This window comes from Mus musculus, chromosome 1 (assembly GCF_000001635.26).
Source record: "Mus musculus strain C57BL/6J chromosome 1, GRCm38.p6 C57BL/6J".
Taxonomy (NCBI): domain Eukaryota; kingdom Metazoa; phylum Chordata; class Mammalia; order Rodentia; family Muridae; genus Mus; species Mus musculus.
The window spans coordinates 186,540,599-186,558,908 of NC_000067.6; the positions used below are offsets into that span (position 1 = coordinate 186,540,599).

The 18,310-nt window shown below is 42.9% G+C and overlaps 1 long non-coding RNA gene across 2 annotated transcripts in view; it reads right to left on the reverse strand.

Annotated features, from left to right (window-relative positions):
- The window catches only part of A730004F24Rik (RIKEN cDNA A730004F24 gene), a 46,844-nt gene extending 28,761 nt beyond the window's left edge, over positions 1–18,083 (reverse strand). For both annotated transcript variants that reach the window (NR_131158.1, NR_131124.1), the window contains exon 1: positions 17,770–18,083. This is a non-coding gene — a long non-coding RNA (RIKEN cDNA A730004F24 gene). The remainder of the gene's footprint in view (positions 1–17,769) is intronic.
- Between the last annotated feature and the right edge of the window lie 227 nt (positions 18,084–18,310).

An 18,310-nucleotide genomic window follows, 5' to 3' on the forward strand; every position in this document is an offset into this window, starting at 1 on the left:
AGTTCCAATTTTCTAGTTATAGAAAATGTCCAGGAGATAAGATTAAAATGACAATATGTTTTCACATATCATTTAGTGACATTTCCTCTTTTGATTCACCCAGTAACTATCAAATTTGTTCACTCTCTTTTAGATTAGAAACAGGACTACATTGAATGCATCTTTCAGCAACCCAGACCAGGGACAATTATTATTCAGGGCAACAAACTTTGGTTCAGTAAGTTGTCGAAATGAGGCTTGAGTTTGGCTTAGAAGGCTAAGCAGACACAGGGATTTCAAGTCAATTACCCAGATCAAAAGCTTCCATTCTCCATACTACACTGTGGAGCGCGTGGTCTGGGTGCAGTTCGTGGAGCACACATTCGCGCTCAATCTTTGCAATAGTCCATGATGGTTTTCTTATTTTCATTTTTTCAAGCTCAGCATTTTAAGTGATACCAGCCTCCGCCGCTGTGTTATATGATCTTGCTGATACTGCAGATAAAATATAGCCACAATTTATTTTGGTAATTTAATACAGTTGGAGTTTAAGAAAATCCTGGCTGTTCGAATGCTATTTAAGGATGACGTGACCCACCCTGATCCAGAGAAATCAAGTTAAACTAAGCCTGGTGTTTTCCCTTCTGTTTGTAGCAACATTGTGCTGGGCTATGTTTAACCCCAAGAAAGCTGACAGCACTGACCAGATTAGGACTCGAAGCCCAGTGTTCTGCTTTGACGTAGGAATAAGTCTGACTTAGACATCAGTTAGGATATATTTTTGGAAAGCCATATATGGTTTTCCAACTTCCATTTCCAGTTTAGGGAGTTAAGCGTCTCCTGTAGAAACTCATCCTAAGACTAGGTATTGGGGAAAGAGACTCTGCCTTCTTCATTTTGGCCTGGAGTGAATGCATACCAGGCTGCTAGATAGAAGTCCCAGGTGTTGGGCAACACAGATGTCATCCAGAACTTTCCTGTTTTGGTTAGACAGTCTGTCCTGATAAACATGGCTCAGAGTCTGTTCAATGCATCACAAAATAGTGTCAGGGAGCCACAGAAGCCCCGACATTATACTTTCTTCAAATTATGTATGTTTGTTTTCCTAAAACACTGTAACTCTTCTGTTCTTTCATATCTTCGGATGTGCTGTTGACTTTTTTAAATTTTTTTTATTGGGTATTTTCCTCATTTACATTTCCAATGCTATACCAAAAGTCCCCCATACCCTCCCCCGAACTCCCCTACCCACCCACTCCCACTTCTTGGCCCTGGCGTTCCCCTGTACTGGGGCATATAAAGTTTGCAAGTCCAATGGGCCTCTCTTTCCACTGATGGCCGGCTAGGCCATCTTCTGATACATATGCAGCTAGAGACAAGAGCTCCAGGGTACTGGTTAGTTCATATTGTTGTTCTACCTATAGAGTTGCAGACCCCTTCAGCTCCTTGGGTACTTTCTCTGGCTTCTCCATTGGGGGCCCTGTGATCCATCCAATAGCTGACTGTGAGCATCCACTTCTGTATTTGCTAGGCCCCAGCATAGTCTCACAAGAGACAGCTATATCTGGGTCCTTTCAGCAAAATCTTGCTGGTGTATGCAATGGTGTTGTTGACTTTAGCATGAGTATTGGTCCAAATGTTGGGCGGGTTTGCATGTTATGTGGTTTTTATCTATGTAGAGAAAAGATCCATTATCTATGCAGATGAATGGCCATCGAAAGAGATGTTTCTGACCGCGTGGGTGTCTTCCCTCAATACTTCCTGCCCGCTCCCTCTTGTTTAGAAGGTCACCTCTATCAGCTGATGTTTTCCAGTGGACAAAAGGTTGGGGAGATGATATATTTTCAGCTTCCCAAACGAGAGCCCTACTTCCTCATTTTAAGACATCTTTCTTTGCTTTGGACAACATCTCACTCATGCCATAGCCAAGGCCTCAGAGACTTGGTATCCTCCTGTATGCTCCTCCAAAGTATTTGGAACTGCAGACAATATATATATATATTGTCTCCTCCACACCTGTCTCCTCATTTTTTCCTTTACTTTTCTACCTTTTTTTCTTCTTCTTCTCATTCTGATAATTTTGATGGGGGGTAAGATGCCAAGTCCTCTGTTGAGTGCTGGAGATGGTGAGACACTTTTGAACTTGTTCCTTATTTACAAAGTTTACAAGGATAAAATAAAGAAATGGTCTAATAAGGATTGGAGTAAGAACACTATGAGATCCAGGAACCATAAGGGAGGCCAGTTCACGCAAGAAGGGCTGTGTTAGCACCCATGGGCTGGTGGGTTGGATAGAAACCCTGTGTTCTATTCAACCTCACCACCACCCCCACCATGACCCCGCTCCCTCCTTCATCCTCTCTTCATCAGCATCCTACATAAGCCAAGTTACTCGCCCCCTTCCAACCTTGGTTGGAATCCCACATTAGGAAGCGAGGGAGGAGGAAGATACTCAACCTAAACCTCAAGGAAATGACCTGACCCAACATCAAATCTAAAACAGTAGGAATCAGGAGACCAGACAGAGAGCGCGGGACCAGTTTCTCACTGCCATCTCTGACTGCTCTCAGAAAGTTATTCTCTATAAAATGAATGAACATTGCTCTTATTTCTGAGCCAAGGTTGCCTTGTGTAATTCAGCTAGTCTTAGAGTTCAGACACTCTATTCTCCGTTTCTCCTGTGCTGGGATCACAGCCACTCACAACTACATGTAGCTTGTGCACACACTTCCCGAGTGACCTGCCATGGGTCTCTGCAACCTGTCCTGACGCAATGATGGGTGAAGTATTTTTCACCCATGGGGATTTCTGCTTTTCCTTTCTTCTAGACAAGCTAACCCCTCGCTGCAAAATCCTAAACTTATTAAGTGAAGACAACCAACTGTCACATACCATTACTCATCTTTGATCTTCTTTTCTAAACAATCCAGACTATAAAAAACCAGAACTGTGGTTCTCCAAGTATTCTTCAATTAGAATCAACAACGAAAGAGCAGAAGCTGGATGAATTCCTCTCTGAAATCTTACTTGAAAGTCAAGGAGAAAGCTCACTGAGTAAAGTGCTTGCTTCACAAGCCGTAGGTCCTGGGTTTGGGTCATCAGGACTAACTAAAAGTCCAAGGACTGTGGCATCAGTCTCTCACCCCAACACTAAGGGATTATAGAAACATGAGGGTACAAGAGGTCTTCTGGCCAGCCTCCTTTACCAAACTGGTGTGCTCAGTGCTCTGTGAAACTATGTTTTTAAAAAATGATCTGAAGAAGTGATTGAGTAGAGACATCCTGACCTCTGGTCTCTATACATGCCTATATGTCTGCATACAACACACATGTGCATGCACATGCACACATATACATATGTACATTCTAAAGAGGAAAAAAGCAACAGCTGCTTATTTTATGCCTTAAAACCAAAATGATTTAACATATTGACAACCTTTTTTGTAGTTATACACACTAAATGAGCAGAAATTTCTACATACTCTCCAACAGCTGTGAATCACTTATCTGTGCTGTGTCTGGATTTTCTGGGGTCTGCAGGTCTCACTGAGCTACATACAGATCTCTGTCCTTCCCTCCAGAGTTAATCTTCCAGAGCAGACTGAAGAACTGTGGAAGCCCAAGAACTTGATGCTCACCTGCATTTCTCACAGAGACCTTCTCCCCTGTGCCTTCTGTGACTAGCCAAAGCACGTACCTTCCAAAGACAGTCCTTGTGTCCATGAGTGGACCTGTGTATGCCACTGAAGCATGAGAACTGCTTCTTTCCCTCTCATCTTCACGCTGGTAGAAGCAAAACCTTTCTCTCTTCCTCACTGTCCTACTGTTCCCTTGGAAAAATCACAACCATTCTGTTATCTTTGTTGAATGTTTTACAGGCATACTTGAACTTCCTTCAGTGTATATCCTGACATCTCTCCTAAAACCTTCTGATGATGGTTTGCTCAGTTTGCAGCTAGAGCCAACAGTCCAAGGTCAACAAGTTCTCAAAGATGGCAGAGTGCTCAAATATATCATCAGATTGGCAACATAGCCACTCCGTGGGAGATATGTACTGATTGTTTCCCTGGTCTCTCTCCACATCATTCCCATAGTAGGATAAATATCTGTTAAATTAGTGAATGCGCTGGTGAATGTACAGAGTGTTATTTAAAAATGTATACAGGGTGAAGAGATGGCTCAGCACTTAAGAGTAAGTTCTGTTCTTTGAGAAGACATGTTCCTAGCACCCACATCAGATGGCTCACCACCTCCTGTTCACGCCAGCTCCAGATCTCACTATGCAGATCTGGACTGTGTACGTAATACAAATCACACATTTATGCAGTCATACACATTCATATACACATACTTTTAAAGGATTTTTAAAAATAAAATGTATCCAAAGTTATGAAATGATGCCTTGTTCCTGCATGTTAATGGTGCAAGAGAAATGTCACTCTTCCAAGATGATGTCACTGGGTCCCATTCCCATCTCTATTCTCCCACTTCCTGAGCTCGCTGATGCTTTACCTGATGGACCCTTCCTATGTATTTCACCTTCAATTCTTCATCGGTCTGTCTTTTTAATTTTTATTTATTTGTATGTATATGAGTGTTTGGTCTGGATGTACATCCATTCCAGTGTGTGCATGGAGCACACAAAAAGTCAGAAGAGAATATTGGGTCCCCTGGAACTGGAGTTACAGATGCTTGTGAGCTGCCATGTGGGTGCTGGGAACTGAACCTGGGTCCTCTGCAGGAGCAACAAGTGCTCTTACCCTCTGAACGTCTCTCCAGCCCCAGACTCCTATCACTGTTTACATCTCTGCTTATGCCTTCCAGTTCTAGTTCATCTCCCCATTGACTGTTACTCTTGCATTATCTGAGCAAACTGCACATCAGGCATGCATGCGTGAGTGCATGCGTACGTGTGTGTGTGTGTGTGTGTGTGTGTGTGTGTGTGTGTGTGTGTGTAATGGGCTGTAAACCCAATCCTAACCCTTACTGTTGGGAATGCTACAATTATCCCGGTAAGAATAATCTTCATAGATAAAGGAAATTAAGCCTGGTAATACCCTACTCAAGCAACCAGGAATGTGTTTCTTCATCTATTCAGAAAACTAAGTTATGAAATCCAATCTAGGGAGCTGAAAGGAGAAAAAAGAAGAGATGAAGAAAAGTGGAATTAATATATTTCCGCAGAGTGCATGCCTTGGGCAGTTACCTGCTGAATTCTCCTTTACCATGCACATACTTAAACTAAGTTGTATTATTATTATTACCTATTAAAGGAAAACACAGATTTCCCTGGTTCACTTCTTCAGGTTGACCCCAAATGTGCTCCACCCCCAGGGCTGCTGCCCTCACTCTGATTCTCCTCAAAACGTTGGGATCCTAATTCACCCAGATTATTAGCAATTTTCTTTTCTTATTGCATGATTTCTGTCTGCCCCTGGGTGGTTTTGTTTTAATTAGAAGAAAAATAGAATGGAAAAGTTTCAATTGTAAACACACACGGAGGTTCTGTTGGCAACCGTGAGCTTGGCAGACAGAAAGCCGTGGTCAGCTTAGCTACACTTTATTGGCTCACAAACAAGAACAATTTTGAAGGAAATTAGAAGACATTTTTTAAAGTGACAATTTTCTCCATCAGGTAGATTACACTATTTCCTGTTATTTTATGATACTGATATTTCACTTATACATTTTTCTCCAGCTCCCATAAAATTTTCCATCTGGAGTGAACGTTTCTAATCTTTTTGTAAGCCGCTGGATTCAATATCTCCTTTCTGCTTGCTTGCTTGCTTGCTTTCTTTCTTTCTTTCTTTCTTTCTTTCTTTCTTTCTTTCTTTCTTTCTTTCTTTCTTCCCCTCCATCCCTCCCTCCCTTCCTTCCTTCCTTCCTTTCTCGTTCTTTCTTTTCTTCTTCCTCTATTTTTTAAGTGTCAGTTTCCAGGAACTTCTATCAGATACCCGCGAGCATAAACTTACAATAGCTAAAGAGCTTCCGCATTTAGAATGCCAGCCCTGCAGGACAGAGGTGGGGGTTAGAAACCAGACTCAAATACTGAAGTTGCCTTTGCCGGAAACCTTAGCTCAGGCCTCCAACAGCTTACAACGAAAATCCTTCAAAATTAAGAGTTGTAGGGTTTCCAGCTGATAGACATTTTCCACACAGAGGATGAAAGAGCAGGTACAGCCAGTCTTTCTTTCAAAGGGGAGGAACAGGAACGGCAGTTGGCTGTGGTTGTGGGCAAGGGGAGAGGGATAAATGCTCTCGAAAAGCTTAAATTGTACCAAGCAGATCTTTTCCTGACCCCCCCCCCCCACTCCCAATGGAACTGTAAAGTCTTCCCAGGCAACGCGAAAGAAAGAGAACAAAGGCCGTGGTATCGCATGGATGAAGTTACAGGCTGATTACAAGTCACGTGGTGAGATTTTATTACTGCGGGAACAAGATGGAAAACCTTTCTCTGCGGACATTATTATTTCCTGCCTCTAGATTACAGTGGAGCGTTTCTTTTGTTTAGACGATGTAGCCTGTCAGTAGACTCCCCTCTGCTCACCTTTGTTAACCGGCCATTCGGTGGTGTAACTTCGCCCCGCTGTTTCCACGCCTGCCCTCTGCCCTGTTCTTGTTCCAAGTGTTTTGTTGTCATTTGAAGAATTTGGATAGCATTCCATGAGAGTTTGTATAAAGAGAATATGGGGAGGGTAATAAATATTGTTTAGTAGAATTGTTAATTAGGAAAGCGAGAGATAAAGCGTCCCAAATGGTGGAGCACTTCCTGTGTCCAGGCAGGTGCCAGCTTGTGGTCACACGAGGGAAGGCTTGCGTGGGTCTTGATGGGCCCTAACTGTGAATATGCAAGGACACAGAAACCTGAAAACAAGCCGTAAGACCTTTGGCGGGGAGCGAGGTCTGGCACTTAAGGACTAATGGCCTAGCTGTTCTCCAGCATGGGCGTGGGGATTGTCGTCCAGTGTTCGTAGTCCAAACTAAGGTGCTGTGAACACTTAGATAATTCTCTAGATTGTTCAAACCAAAGAAAGACTACCGGGGAAATCGAGTCTTCATGATGGTTTCTTTACGGGTGCATCTGATCACTCATTTACTGAGATCAAATCAAGAATGCCACGGGGCAGAGTAATTATGTGGTTTGTATTTCCCTAGTGAATGAATGGGATTATGGAAATAGTAGGATTCTATTTTATTATGCAATCGGCTTGAGTCCTTAGACCCTCAGTACTTAAAATGAGAGGTATTATATTGAACATTTTTCTCCAAAATATTTTACACAAAACGTCAAAAGTTCCCAGCTCTTTGAAGACTCCTGCTTGCTTTCCCTCCAGTAAAGTTTTGCAAAAGCAGATCCACTTCCTGGCAAGATTGCATAGCCGAGAAATCATCCACTCTTGGTTATAAAATCTGAGGGTTGTTTTGTTTTGTTTTGTTTTGTTTTATCCCCGTGTGAATTAAAATGATTCTAAGAGAAACAAACACATCAAATGATACTTAGCTGGAGAATAGTTGACCAAAAGAGAGGTATTGACATTGTGTTAAAGAGGATGTTTAAGGAAGTTGCATACTAGTCTATAGAATTATAATAAATTATCTGTTGACTTTTAGATATCTTACTATTGCTTTGAGCAGTGGTTGTGTGAACTAGCTTGCAGTTACTGTAACAAATACCTGAGATGACCTAGTAAAGGGGAAGATGTCTTTCTGGCGTAGGTTTTAGAGTTTCCCTTTCAGCCTGTGCTTAGGGAACGTCTTCTGATGTTGGAGTTAGGAACACCATCTGATGGAGTGGCCAGTGGAGGAAGCCACTTACCTCAGTGCCTTGACAGAAGAGGAGAGAAAGCTACCCCTCTGAGGGCTCTCTTAACCTCAGACCCCCTTTGGGGTCTCCCTCTCACGCTCCTTGCCACTTCCCAATCACACCATTCTGAGGAAGAGGCTTTGGATGTTCAGGCATTTGGTAGCCGCGCCAGATCGAACCTACAGCAGGGGAGAGCTAACTGTGGCCATCTGGGTTTTCTACACTTTTCATTCCCTCCATTTAGAAGCTAAGTGTCTCGGTTGGGGCTTTGCATTTCTGGGATAATGGATATAACTAAAACCAGGGGAAATGCACGGCTCAGAGACTGGGTACGTTTTGTATAGCTCTTTATAAGATTATCTTAAAATGTTTGTTCTCCTCACTGATGTCAACTATTCTTATCCCCCTAACTCCCGCATTAGTCTAATTTTCCAAAATTATGTATAAACAAAGGACAAACTCCCTCCTGTTTTTATCCAAATTATGGAAGCAATGTGTTTGCAGTCAGCTGAAGCTGAGACATGTTAAATCCAACCACAAAGGCCAGAACCAGGTGAAAGTCCATGGTGAGAGAACATGAAGCTCCCTGGCAGGACTGTCTAATGGGCGTGGGGGGCGGGGGGAACTTGCCTGTCTAATGGGAGTGAGCGGAGGGACTTGCCTGGCCAATCAGTCTTAAGCAGATAAACACTGCTTGCATAGAGTTAGAGAAAAATCAAGAAGGTAGACTTTCTTTTGTTCAAGCTAGCAAAACGTAACATCTGAACCAACGGTAAGCACGTTTAAGCACACCATAACACAGTGCTAAAGTTTCCACATTGCTTAGCCACAGAACTCTAGGACGTTTTTTCTCATCCCTGCACAATGATCTTTACCTGAACCCCATACCGACGGCAGTCTCGATTCTCCTCTCTTCATTGGCGAGTTCACAGAAGGTTCGGTTCCTCATATAAGCAGACTCACACAGTATTTGCCTTTTGGGGACTCAGTGTATATAGTTTCGAGAGTCTGTGCATTGTGGCATGTGTCGTAATCCCTTCCTATTCAAGGCTGAGTAACATCCAGTCACATGTCCATCCATACTACAGTCTGTCAAGCACCACTGATGAACATTTGAGTTCAGACTGATCTGTCAATGTGCGAACAGCCGTGTTGGTTCCTGTTTGGCTATCGTGAATCCTCCTGCTGTAAACATGAGAACCAAAGCGTGTGTTCCAGTCCTGGCTTTCCATTCCTCTGGCTATCTACCCAGAAGTGGCCTGTTGTTATATGGAGGGTTTACATTTAATTTCTGAGAAATCATCAAACCATTTTTCCCCCAGAATTGACAATATTTTATGTGATTGCTGTGAAAAACAAATAGTGCTCTTACAGTTTAGGTCAGGAAGAGCAAGTTGGGAATATGTATCCATACTGAATTTTCCAAGAAATGACATAGTATGTTCCAAATAATATGGGTAAATACTTTGATTTTTTTTTCCAAAATCCAGACATCTGCATCATTAAATTCTATCATCTATTGTATGCAAATGAAAGGTGTGAAACCCTGCTTATTCACCAAATTCATGGTCCACACATATGGAAATCCGGGTTATAATACTAGAGAGCTAGTATTTATGGCCATAAATGGAACATACCTTTTATATGTATTAACCCTGCCCTGGTCCACCTCTGCTTTGCCTGGTGTTCCCTTCCGAAGAACCTAAGAAACTGAACAAGATCTATATTCTCCTTGCATAGTCTGTTATCGCAGTTACACGGTAAGTATGATGGGGGGCCAGGATATGGCAAGGTATTAATATGGACTCAGGACGTACAAAGTTGCCAGCACTACACATGACACATAGTTAAACTGAATTTTAGATCACAACAACAAAAAAAAGTGTTAGGTTAAATATGCTTTGCTCAACAATGAAGACATATTTATGCTAAAATAAAAAATACTGATCTAAAACTCAAATTCAATTGTATATTTTGTTCCCTTTTTGTTCACTAAATTGAGGACACCTAGATAGTTCATAGTCATGTACAGGCAGGAGAGGCAATCAAACAAAACTGTGGTGTCACTAGGGGGCGCTCTACAAAATGAGAGTGTGGCCATTCTGGAAATGAAGAGACCATCTCCCAACATGCTACAGAGCAGTGAGGACCACCATGCTCATTGTGCAGCAATCATCATAGTGGTTCGATATGGTCATCATAGCGACCCCCTCCCCACCCCCAGAAGTGGTGAGGACCAGCTAAGCAGCCAGGTTCCTGGCAGGCAGTCGGGCTCAGATTCAACAGTCCAATCCTCCAAAGCAGAAGCTAGAGCTGGCTGGTTGGACACTGGCCACAGCAACCACAAAGAGAGAGTGTGACCAGCTTCCAAGGACATCTGAGATTTCCAGGTACTCTGCCAAAGAAAGACCGGTAGATATTGGAAAGCAAAGGGTCTAACAGCTCAGGCCAGAGCCTTGTTTAATCGCATTGTTACGGCTCATTGGTTGCCCCCTACCACCATGCATACATACACAAACACATACACAGACTCCCAGGGAACAAGGGAACATTCCTGGTTAACTAGACTTCTCTGGAACAGGAAAAAAAAAAGTTGCTCGTGTGCTCTCTGCAACTTTCCAAAGTAGCTGGCTGCATGTTCTTTCTATGTGGTCCTTCACAGTTTGCTTTCCAACCTAGACATCAGAAACTTGGGCACCTCACTCAGACCCCCCAGTTTTCCAGGTATCAAAGGAAATACTTCAAAGTTAAAGACATCAGTGATTCTAAAAACAATAAAGGCAGTCAGTGCCAAAAACTACAGTACAGATAAGTCTTAATGAACACCAACTATCTGTCCTGAACATAATGTAGTTTGAGGAATTTCCCCTTCTGTATTTTAAAGAGAAATATAAGACTTGAAATGCTAACGATCATTTCACATCATGCCTCTGGCTCCAAACTTCATCCACACTCCCCCAGAAGCTCCAGAGCTTGGAAAAGGAGTAGAGAAAGTCTGAGACCCTATCTACCCACTCTACCTACCTTTCCTTAGAAGACACAAAACCCATTGGAAGTCAGAGCAACATGACTAAGCGGGCCAAGCACTTAGTGCACTGGGGTCTCTCATTAGAGGAAGAAAACATAAAAATACAAAAACCATAGGCTTATGGAGTGATCTGAGCCACATGCTGGGCACAGAATCCCAGGCTTTGGGTTTATCCAGCAGAGGACAAATACTGGCCAGCTAGTGTGAAGATGGCAAGCAGTGCTTTGCTAAAATTTATTATTCTTGGGAACAAAACCAGAAAGTACACAAAGTGGGCTTAAAAAAAAATTTAAGCCTGATTCAACTCTCCTTCTAATGGGCTAAAAATTTATGGTAATGGAGCAGAAAACAACTGCTCAGAGGGGTTATAATCCTGTCCATGTGCATCGAATGCCTAGATGATGGGATTTGAGGGTTCTGGACAAGAGCTTCCACCAGTAGACCATGTGTGCCACATGTTGAATTAACAAAGGCATAGATGAAAATTTATGAGAAAGAGAATGCACACACGGACACACATGAACACACACACACACTTTAATATGCTGTTTCGTTGACGTTTGTTTCTTCGTTCAGAAGCCTTGCTTTTCTGTAATGTTAGTCAATAAGATAACTGGAGGATAGTTCTGCTCAAAAGCGTTTTTTGCTATTGGAAAATTAGATGCAATTCTGTAGCCAAGCCACTAGCAATGTTGGTTAGCCTTTTTGTAGTAATTTGTCATTAGAAGCTGATTCGTAAGCCAGGCTTGGTCCTGGAAGCCTGACCACATTGACATGGGAATGAAGAAAAGGAAAGACCTCTGTACAGAGGATCTGGGGTCAGGTGGGGCACGCTCATACTGATGGAGCAGCACCGACTATCAACAACCCAACCCTGAGTCCCAGCATGTTTGTTCAGCTCAGGGTAAGGATTAGCTAGGAGGGGTTATCTCGGGCTCCCTAGAGGGTCTCTGTAGGTGATCAGTCCTAGGCTGCAAACATCCAGGAGGAGGAGAGTTACAGTTACTAGTTTTGCACACACAGATCAAACACTTTCCCAGCCTTGGCCATTCCTGACTGCCCTGAGGGAGGCTTTGCCAGTTCCCATGGGTCCGAGGCACTGTCCTGGTCAGTGATACACTCCCCGGAGTCTCATCCAATCTTTACACTTCCTGCAGGGCTTCCTGAGCCTGCCACACTTCATCTTTGACTATCAAGATATGCATGTTGAGACAGACATTAGTTTTGCTATTTCGTTTGAAGAAACAAAACAACTATTTTCCCAGACTCATTCCACCACATTCCTCCTATCTCTGCTTCCCCGTTTCTCCACCCAACACATGTCTTTACACCACTCTGACCAAGTTACCTTTTAGTGAAGGCCTGGTTCCCGTGGATACTTTGAACCTGTTACGTCTTGGTTAAAAGCATGAGGAAACTCTATCCGACCTTTCCAAACACATGTATCTTCTTTTCTACACCACCACATGCTCCTTCCTGTGTGTCCCCTAAAATAGCATTATTGCACTTGGCGGTAATAACTTCCTTTGTGGTCTGTCTTCCCCACTAGGTTTTGGATCCCAAAAAGGAAGAAATCATGCCCTGTGCTGAAAAGATGTAGGTGCTTAAGAAAATATCTGTGAAGCGGATGAACAGGGCAACTGCCCTAGGCTCACAGCGTGCAACTGTTACTCAAGGAACTCAAGTCCTTGTCTCTATAAAGGGTCATTTGATGGTAAGGCTGATTGATGTGTATCCTTATTTAAAAGAAGAAGAAGAAGAAGAAGGAGAAGAAGAAGAAGAAGAAGAAGAAGAAGAAGAAGAAGAAGAAGAAGAAGAAGAAGAAGAGTGACAGCGACATTGATGACCTTGAAGAATCTTCAATAAAGTCAATAATCATTGAAAGCCTAACCTCATCAGTCACATAACATTGGGATGTCCCACCAAGCTGTTCACAACATAGTAAGCCCCACTCTTGACCTCATCCCTGTAAGCGTATCTCCAACATGGAAGACACACCATGCAGTCCAGACTTTAGCTGCCACTTACCTTAAAAGGAACCAAACTCAACTTTGAGTTCAGTCTCTTCTCTCAATTAAATATCGTAAGAACAACACAGCTGGCTCACGTACCAAATTCTGTGGAGTCTGAACACGTGGGCTCATCCCTCAGTATGATGACAGGTGTTCTGATGTGGTCTCCCTGTGCCAGGCCCAACCAAATTAGTCAACAGTTTCTACTAATATCAAAGGCATCTTTAGCGCGAGTATTTATCTGTAACTGTGATATCATCTCTTTTGATTTATGTCTGTCGTCCTCTGTGATGTGCCATGTTCACCTAAATTAACATCTACCCTTCAACCAAGTGCTCTGACCGAGTCTTCCTTATTCTCCCTAATGAAACGGAAACACAGGATTTTTTTTTAAACTTCTCATTAGTTTTCAGTCCAGTTAGAAAACTGTTTTCACGCTCATCCTCGTTTCCTCCCTGTGGTTGTGATAAAACACCCTGACAAAAAGCAGCTTTGAGAAGAAAGGGGTATATTTTAGCTCACCATCCCAGGTTTCAAACCACTGTTACAGGGAAGTCGGGGTATCAGGAACTTGCAACAGCTGGTCATTTCACAGACAAGTCAAGAGCAGAGAAAAATGAACAAATGCATGTGTGCTCGCTCCCCTGCTTCTGCTAAGCTCTATTCTCCACTATGGTACAGGTCAGGACTCCCTGCCTAGGAGATGGTATTACCCATGGGGCTGCATCATCTCAAGCTGGTTAGCTTAAGACTATCTCCCACAGACCTGCCCACAGGCCAGTCCAATGTAGACAGTTCTTCATTGAGATGCTCCTCCTTGTTGACTCTAGGTAGTGTCACGTAGACAATTGAAAGTAACCAATATTTCACTTCCTCATGGAGCCCAGTTGTCTAGCTATGAATAGATGTGTTCACATCAACTCTGCTTTCACACGTGACAGACTTGGATCTGACCACAGGGTCTACCACCTGAAACGGGGTCGCTAATGGGGAATGATCTTGAATCTTCCCTTCAAAGCTGAACTAGAAAGGTCTGAGAACGCAGTTACTTTCTCTCACGCGAAACAAATGGCAGATCTCCCTGTTTCCTTGAAAGGGAGAAGCGTTCCATCCTACTCCTAGGAAAGAAAAAACCGGGAGAAAAGTGGCGTGACCTTTCTGTCCTTCATTCATTTCCTGAGCATAAGAGTGATGTCCAAGATTGGAAAGGATGGAGGAGGGCCCTGAACAGGATGTCTGTGCCCCTCCATGCAGACTCTAGGTGCTTCTGTGACTACTCAGCTAGCCAGTCGCAGGGCTGCCTGCCGCTGGGGGAGGAAATTGGCTCCACCTACAGGGAAGCCCCTTGAAAGCCCCTGTCCTCTCCACCATGTTTTCCAACCTTCTGTTTCAGGTGGGGGAGGGGCTGACTGCTCATTTATCTTATCCCACTGTCCATCTGGCTTAAAATTCAAAAGGAGACAGGGGATGATTAATTACCAAATGTCAACGAATGTCTCGTTTTCTGCTTCTCCTCAGGGCTTTTTGGCTGGTGGCACAGCCTACCTCTTAATAACCCCATTAAAATGTAATAAAAATTAGAAGGCAGGCATCGGTAACATCGCACGACAGTCTTAATTCTGGTGTTTCCAGGACTGATCTTGGGCTAAACAAATTAATTACTTTTGTGTCGGCTCTCTCATTTCAAACCAGAACCAAATAGCTACTTCATTCTACCCTGCCAAGAACACATGATTTCATTACAAGCTCCTAACATGAGGTCTGATGTAGACAGATGGGTCTCTGTTGAAGTATTATTTTTGTCACAAAAAAAACTTGAAGATGCCCTCTCCAAGTGCCCATAAACGTAAAGCCAATGATCGAACCAAGTGTGTTACTGCGTAAGTATGTAACTTTTCCCAGTAGAGAAATATTACTGTCTAATGTAAACACCTTAGGTGGTTCATATCCCTAAACATGGTTCAGCCACTTCTGTCTTTTTTCTTGAGACCTGCTTCCATGACAATACCAAGAAAACTGCTAAACCCCTCTTTGATTGTAAGGAAGAATAAGTAACATAGCTGTCACCTGCCCCAGAAGTACATGTACCAGTGGTGTGTGATCATGCCCCTAATCTAAAAGTGAGTCCCTTGAAAACCACCATGACGACAGTGATTTCCAGCTGGCACTAACAAATCCAACAGCTCTTGGTAGTCTAGATAAAGAACAAACACTGGCCAAGTGGGGCCCCTTGTGTTTGAACAACCACCATTGAAAGGTAGAGGTGTCCCTTGCATGGTTTCTCTGCCTGGAAGCTGAACTGAGTGGTGCTTCGGATTCCTTTATTCTGCCTGTCGGGCCAGCTCCTCTTCCCTGGCAGCTTCAGTTCTCTGTGCCTGTCATCACTGCCTAGTCTACAGACCGGGGCATAAGCTCTCCTTTGTTGCTACTATTTTGAGCTCCCTCCTTATCTCAGGGTCTGGTGTTTGTTCCTTCCTTGCTCAGAAGTCTTAGCATCGAGTTTGAAATCTCTAGACGTCCTGGAGCCACCAGGGTGGAATCCCAGGAGTGCTAAGAGGGTCCTTTCTCTTTATTGATGGTGTTTTCAGTTTCTCTTCTAAAGTTCAAACACTGAAGACAAAAGAGGTATTTCCTCTACATGGCCTCAAAGAACATTTTTTTACTCTAATAAAGTGCTATATCCTGTTAATAGAACCAGCCAGGCGTTGTAAGGCATCAACATTAAGAAACAGGAATTTCAGGGCTAGAGAGTCAGGTTTAGTGGTAAAGAGAATTGACTGCTTTTGTAGAAGACCCAGGCTCAATTCCCAGCATCCACATAGCAGCTCACAAACACCACTAACTCCAGTTTCTAGGGATTCTTTTCCCTCTTCTGGCATCCATGGGCTCTGAGCACAGACACAATACACAGGCATACATGCAGGCAAAACACTCATGCAAATAAAATAAAATGGATAAAATTAAAATAAAGAAATAGTAATTTCTTCAGTGTTCATTTAAACACAGGACTAATCTCATCTCCATGTGACCAGATGGTTGATTGAAACCTGTTAGTCTTTCTTATCTATCTTCCTGACACCCACTGTTATCTATGTAAAGGAAGGAGACCTTTCCATCCCCAATTATCAATAATATTTCCCATAAAAATACAGCATAGTACAGCCACAACTTAACAAAGTTAGTGTTTTCCCCACCAAGTATCTGTTTCTACCAGATACACCCAAAGGGTAGGCACAAACCATTCATATAATTTCATACAGCTAAAGTTCCTACACAATGGGGGTTCATCTAGATAGATTACTCAATTTACCAGCTTTCCTATATCCAGCTTTTGTTTTGTTTTAATTCGAGAGATTGACAGGGCCTGTCTGTGCTAGCCGAGTTCTCTATCACTGAGCTATATCCCCCAACCCTTCAAATTCAGTTCTAAGTGACTCTTAAGAAGTCCAGTGTGAAGACTCCCCTGGTTTGTCAGATACACAGGGTAAAGGAGAGTACTGACCAAATCTACACTAGCAAGATATGCAGTTACAAAGTAGGGACCTAGCCATCTTTATATTAGAAATAATGAATGTCCCAAAGTAAAGGGGGGTTATTTACATACTTTCAGTCTTAATATGTTCTTGGTGAAGATTCGTTGTATTGTTTTCTGAAAAATGGAGTCCTGATATGCTTAAATAACTTGATTATTTCTAACAGTTTTAGTTTGTGTCCAACACCCCTCTTCCTTCATATCCTAGAAAAGAAAAATGTGCAATAGGCACAAGCAGAGCCCAGCTCCTGGGCAGATGAGCAATCTGAGTCTGATTGCTTGGGTTGTATATTCCCTTGCTAACACAGGTGGAAGTAACCTAAGCTTTAAGCTGAGTGTTTCTATTCTGATTTTATAATCTAATATCTAAAGTAGGACCCAGAAGAGGACTCATAAAGTGTTCATAAAAACCAAAAGCTTGCTGACCCCATGTCTCAATTTGTTATTGCTGTGACAAAATGCCTGGCAAAAGTGGTTTAAGGAAAGAAAGGTTCATCCTAACTTACAGTTCAAAAGGATACAACCTAACATAGTGGGGAAGTTAAGAGCTGGAGGTAGCTGGTCAGATTGCATCCATAGTCAGGAAGCCAAAAACAATTAACAGTGGTATTCAGCTCACTTTGTATTTAATTCAGTCTGGGATGCCACCCCAGGGGATAGTACCACCCACATTTAGGGTGAATCTCTCTTCTTCAATTAGCCTAATCTAAATAATCTGTCACGGCCATGCCCTGAGGTTTCTTTCTCTGGCATACTGGTTACTTTTCTGTTGCTGTGACAAAACACCACAACCCAGGGTGACCTACGGAAGAGTTGTTTTCATTTATAGCTTCATTATGGCTGAGAGTTCATCACAGCTAACAGCAGGCATGGCAGCAGGAACAGCAAGCTGAGAGAGAGCACATCTCCAGCAGCAAAGGCAAACGTGAAGCCGAAACAGCCAACTATAAGTAAGCTGAAACTAAGAACTATCAATCTTGCCCCATTGACGGAAATCCTCCAACAAAGCTGTGTCACCTCCTTAAACAGGGCCACCAACTGAAAACCAAGTGTTCAAATAGTCAAGTGTAGGAGCAGGGACAGGCATTCTCATTTAGGTCTCTACACACAGTGATTCTAAATCCCATCAAGTTCCCAAGGAAGATTAGCTGATCCAGCTCCACAGACAAACTGAACATAAGGCTTTTGACATAAGTCATGTTCAGAAGCTTGAAGCTCCACACTATCCTGTCTTCCAACCACCCAGAGCAAAAACTGGATTTCTACTACAGCTTTTAAACAGTGATTTTCTACGTGTAATTCTTGAAACAACAACTGCGCCTAGAAACTTATTAGAAATGAATCAAAAATCCTGATGATAGCTCCCTCCAAGTATTCTAAAACACATTAAAATTTAAGAACAACCTCATTTTACCTCCAGTATCTTGAAAAATCCAGATCTTATTGGTCCTCTCAGTCAGCAAGATCACAAGGCCTGAGTTGTCAGCAGCAGTATTAAACTTTGTAGGAAAGCAAAAGAACCGTCTCCACTCTTGGGGAGTTAGAGACAAAGACAGCCAGCACTGAACAATTTGAATTAGCATGCAGTATCATGCCTGGCTGTGGTGTCCAGGCACATGCGGAGAGCCATGTGGCTATTCCACATGGTTCACAGATATCAGTCCATTCTAATTCAGGTGTTCAGAGACAATGCACATTCAAACACCACTTCAAGCTATGCAAAAGATCAATGGATCGCTGAACAACTATGGCAGCCAACCGCTGGACTGATGCTAATCCCCTAGAAATGGAGTGACTCTGGTGGAGAAGCAGAGAGGACACAGACTGAAACACAGAATCACAAACAACTCCAGATTTTTACACGTAATTGCCTCTGGATGCAAACCAAATGCTTGCGTGCTCCGTGTGGGAAATGCTCTGGGTCATGAATCAAGCCATGTTTGTGCCCAAAGATA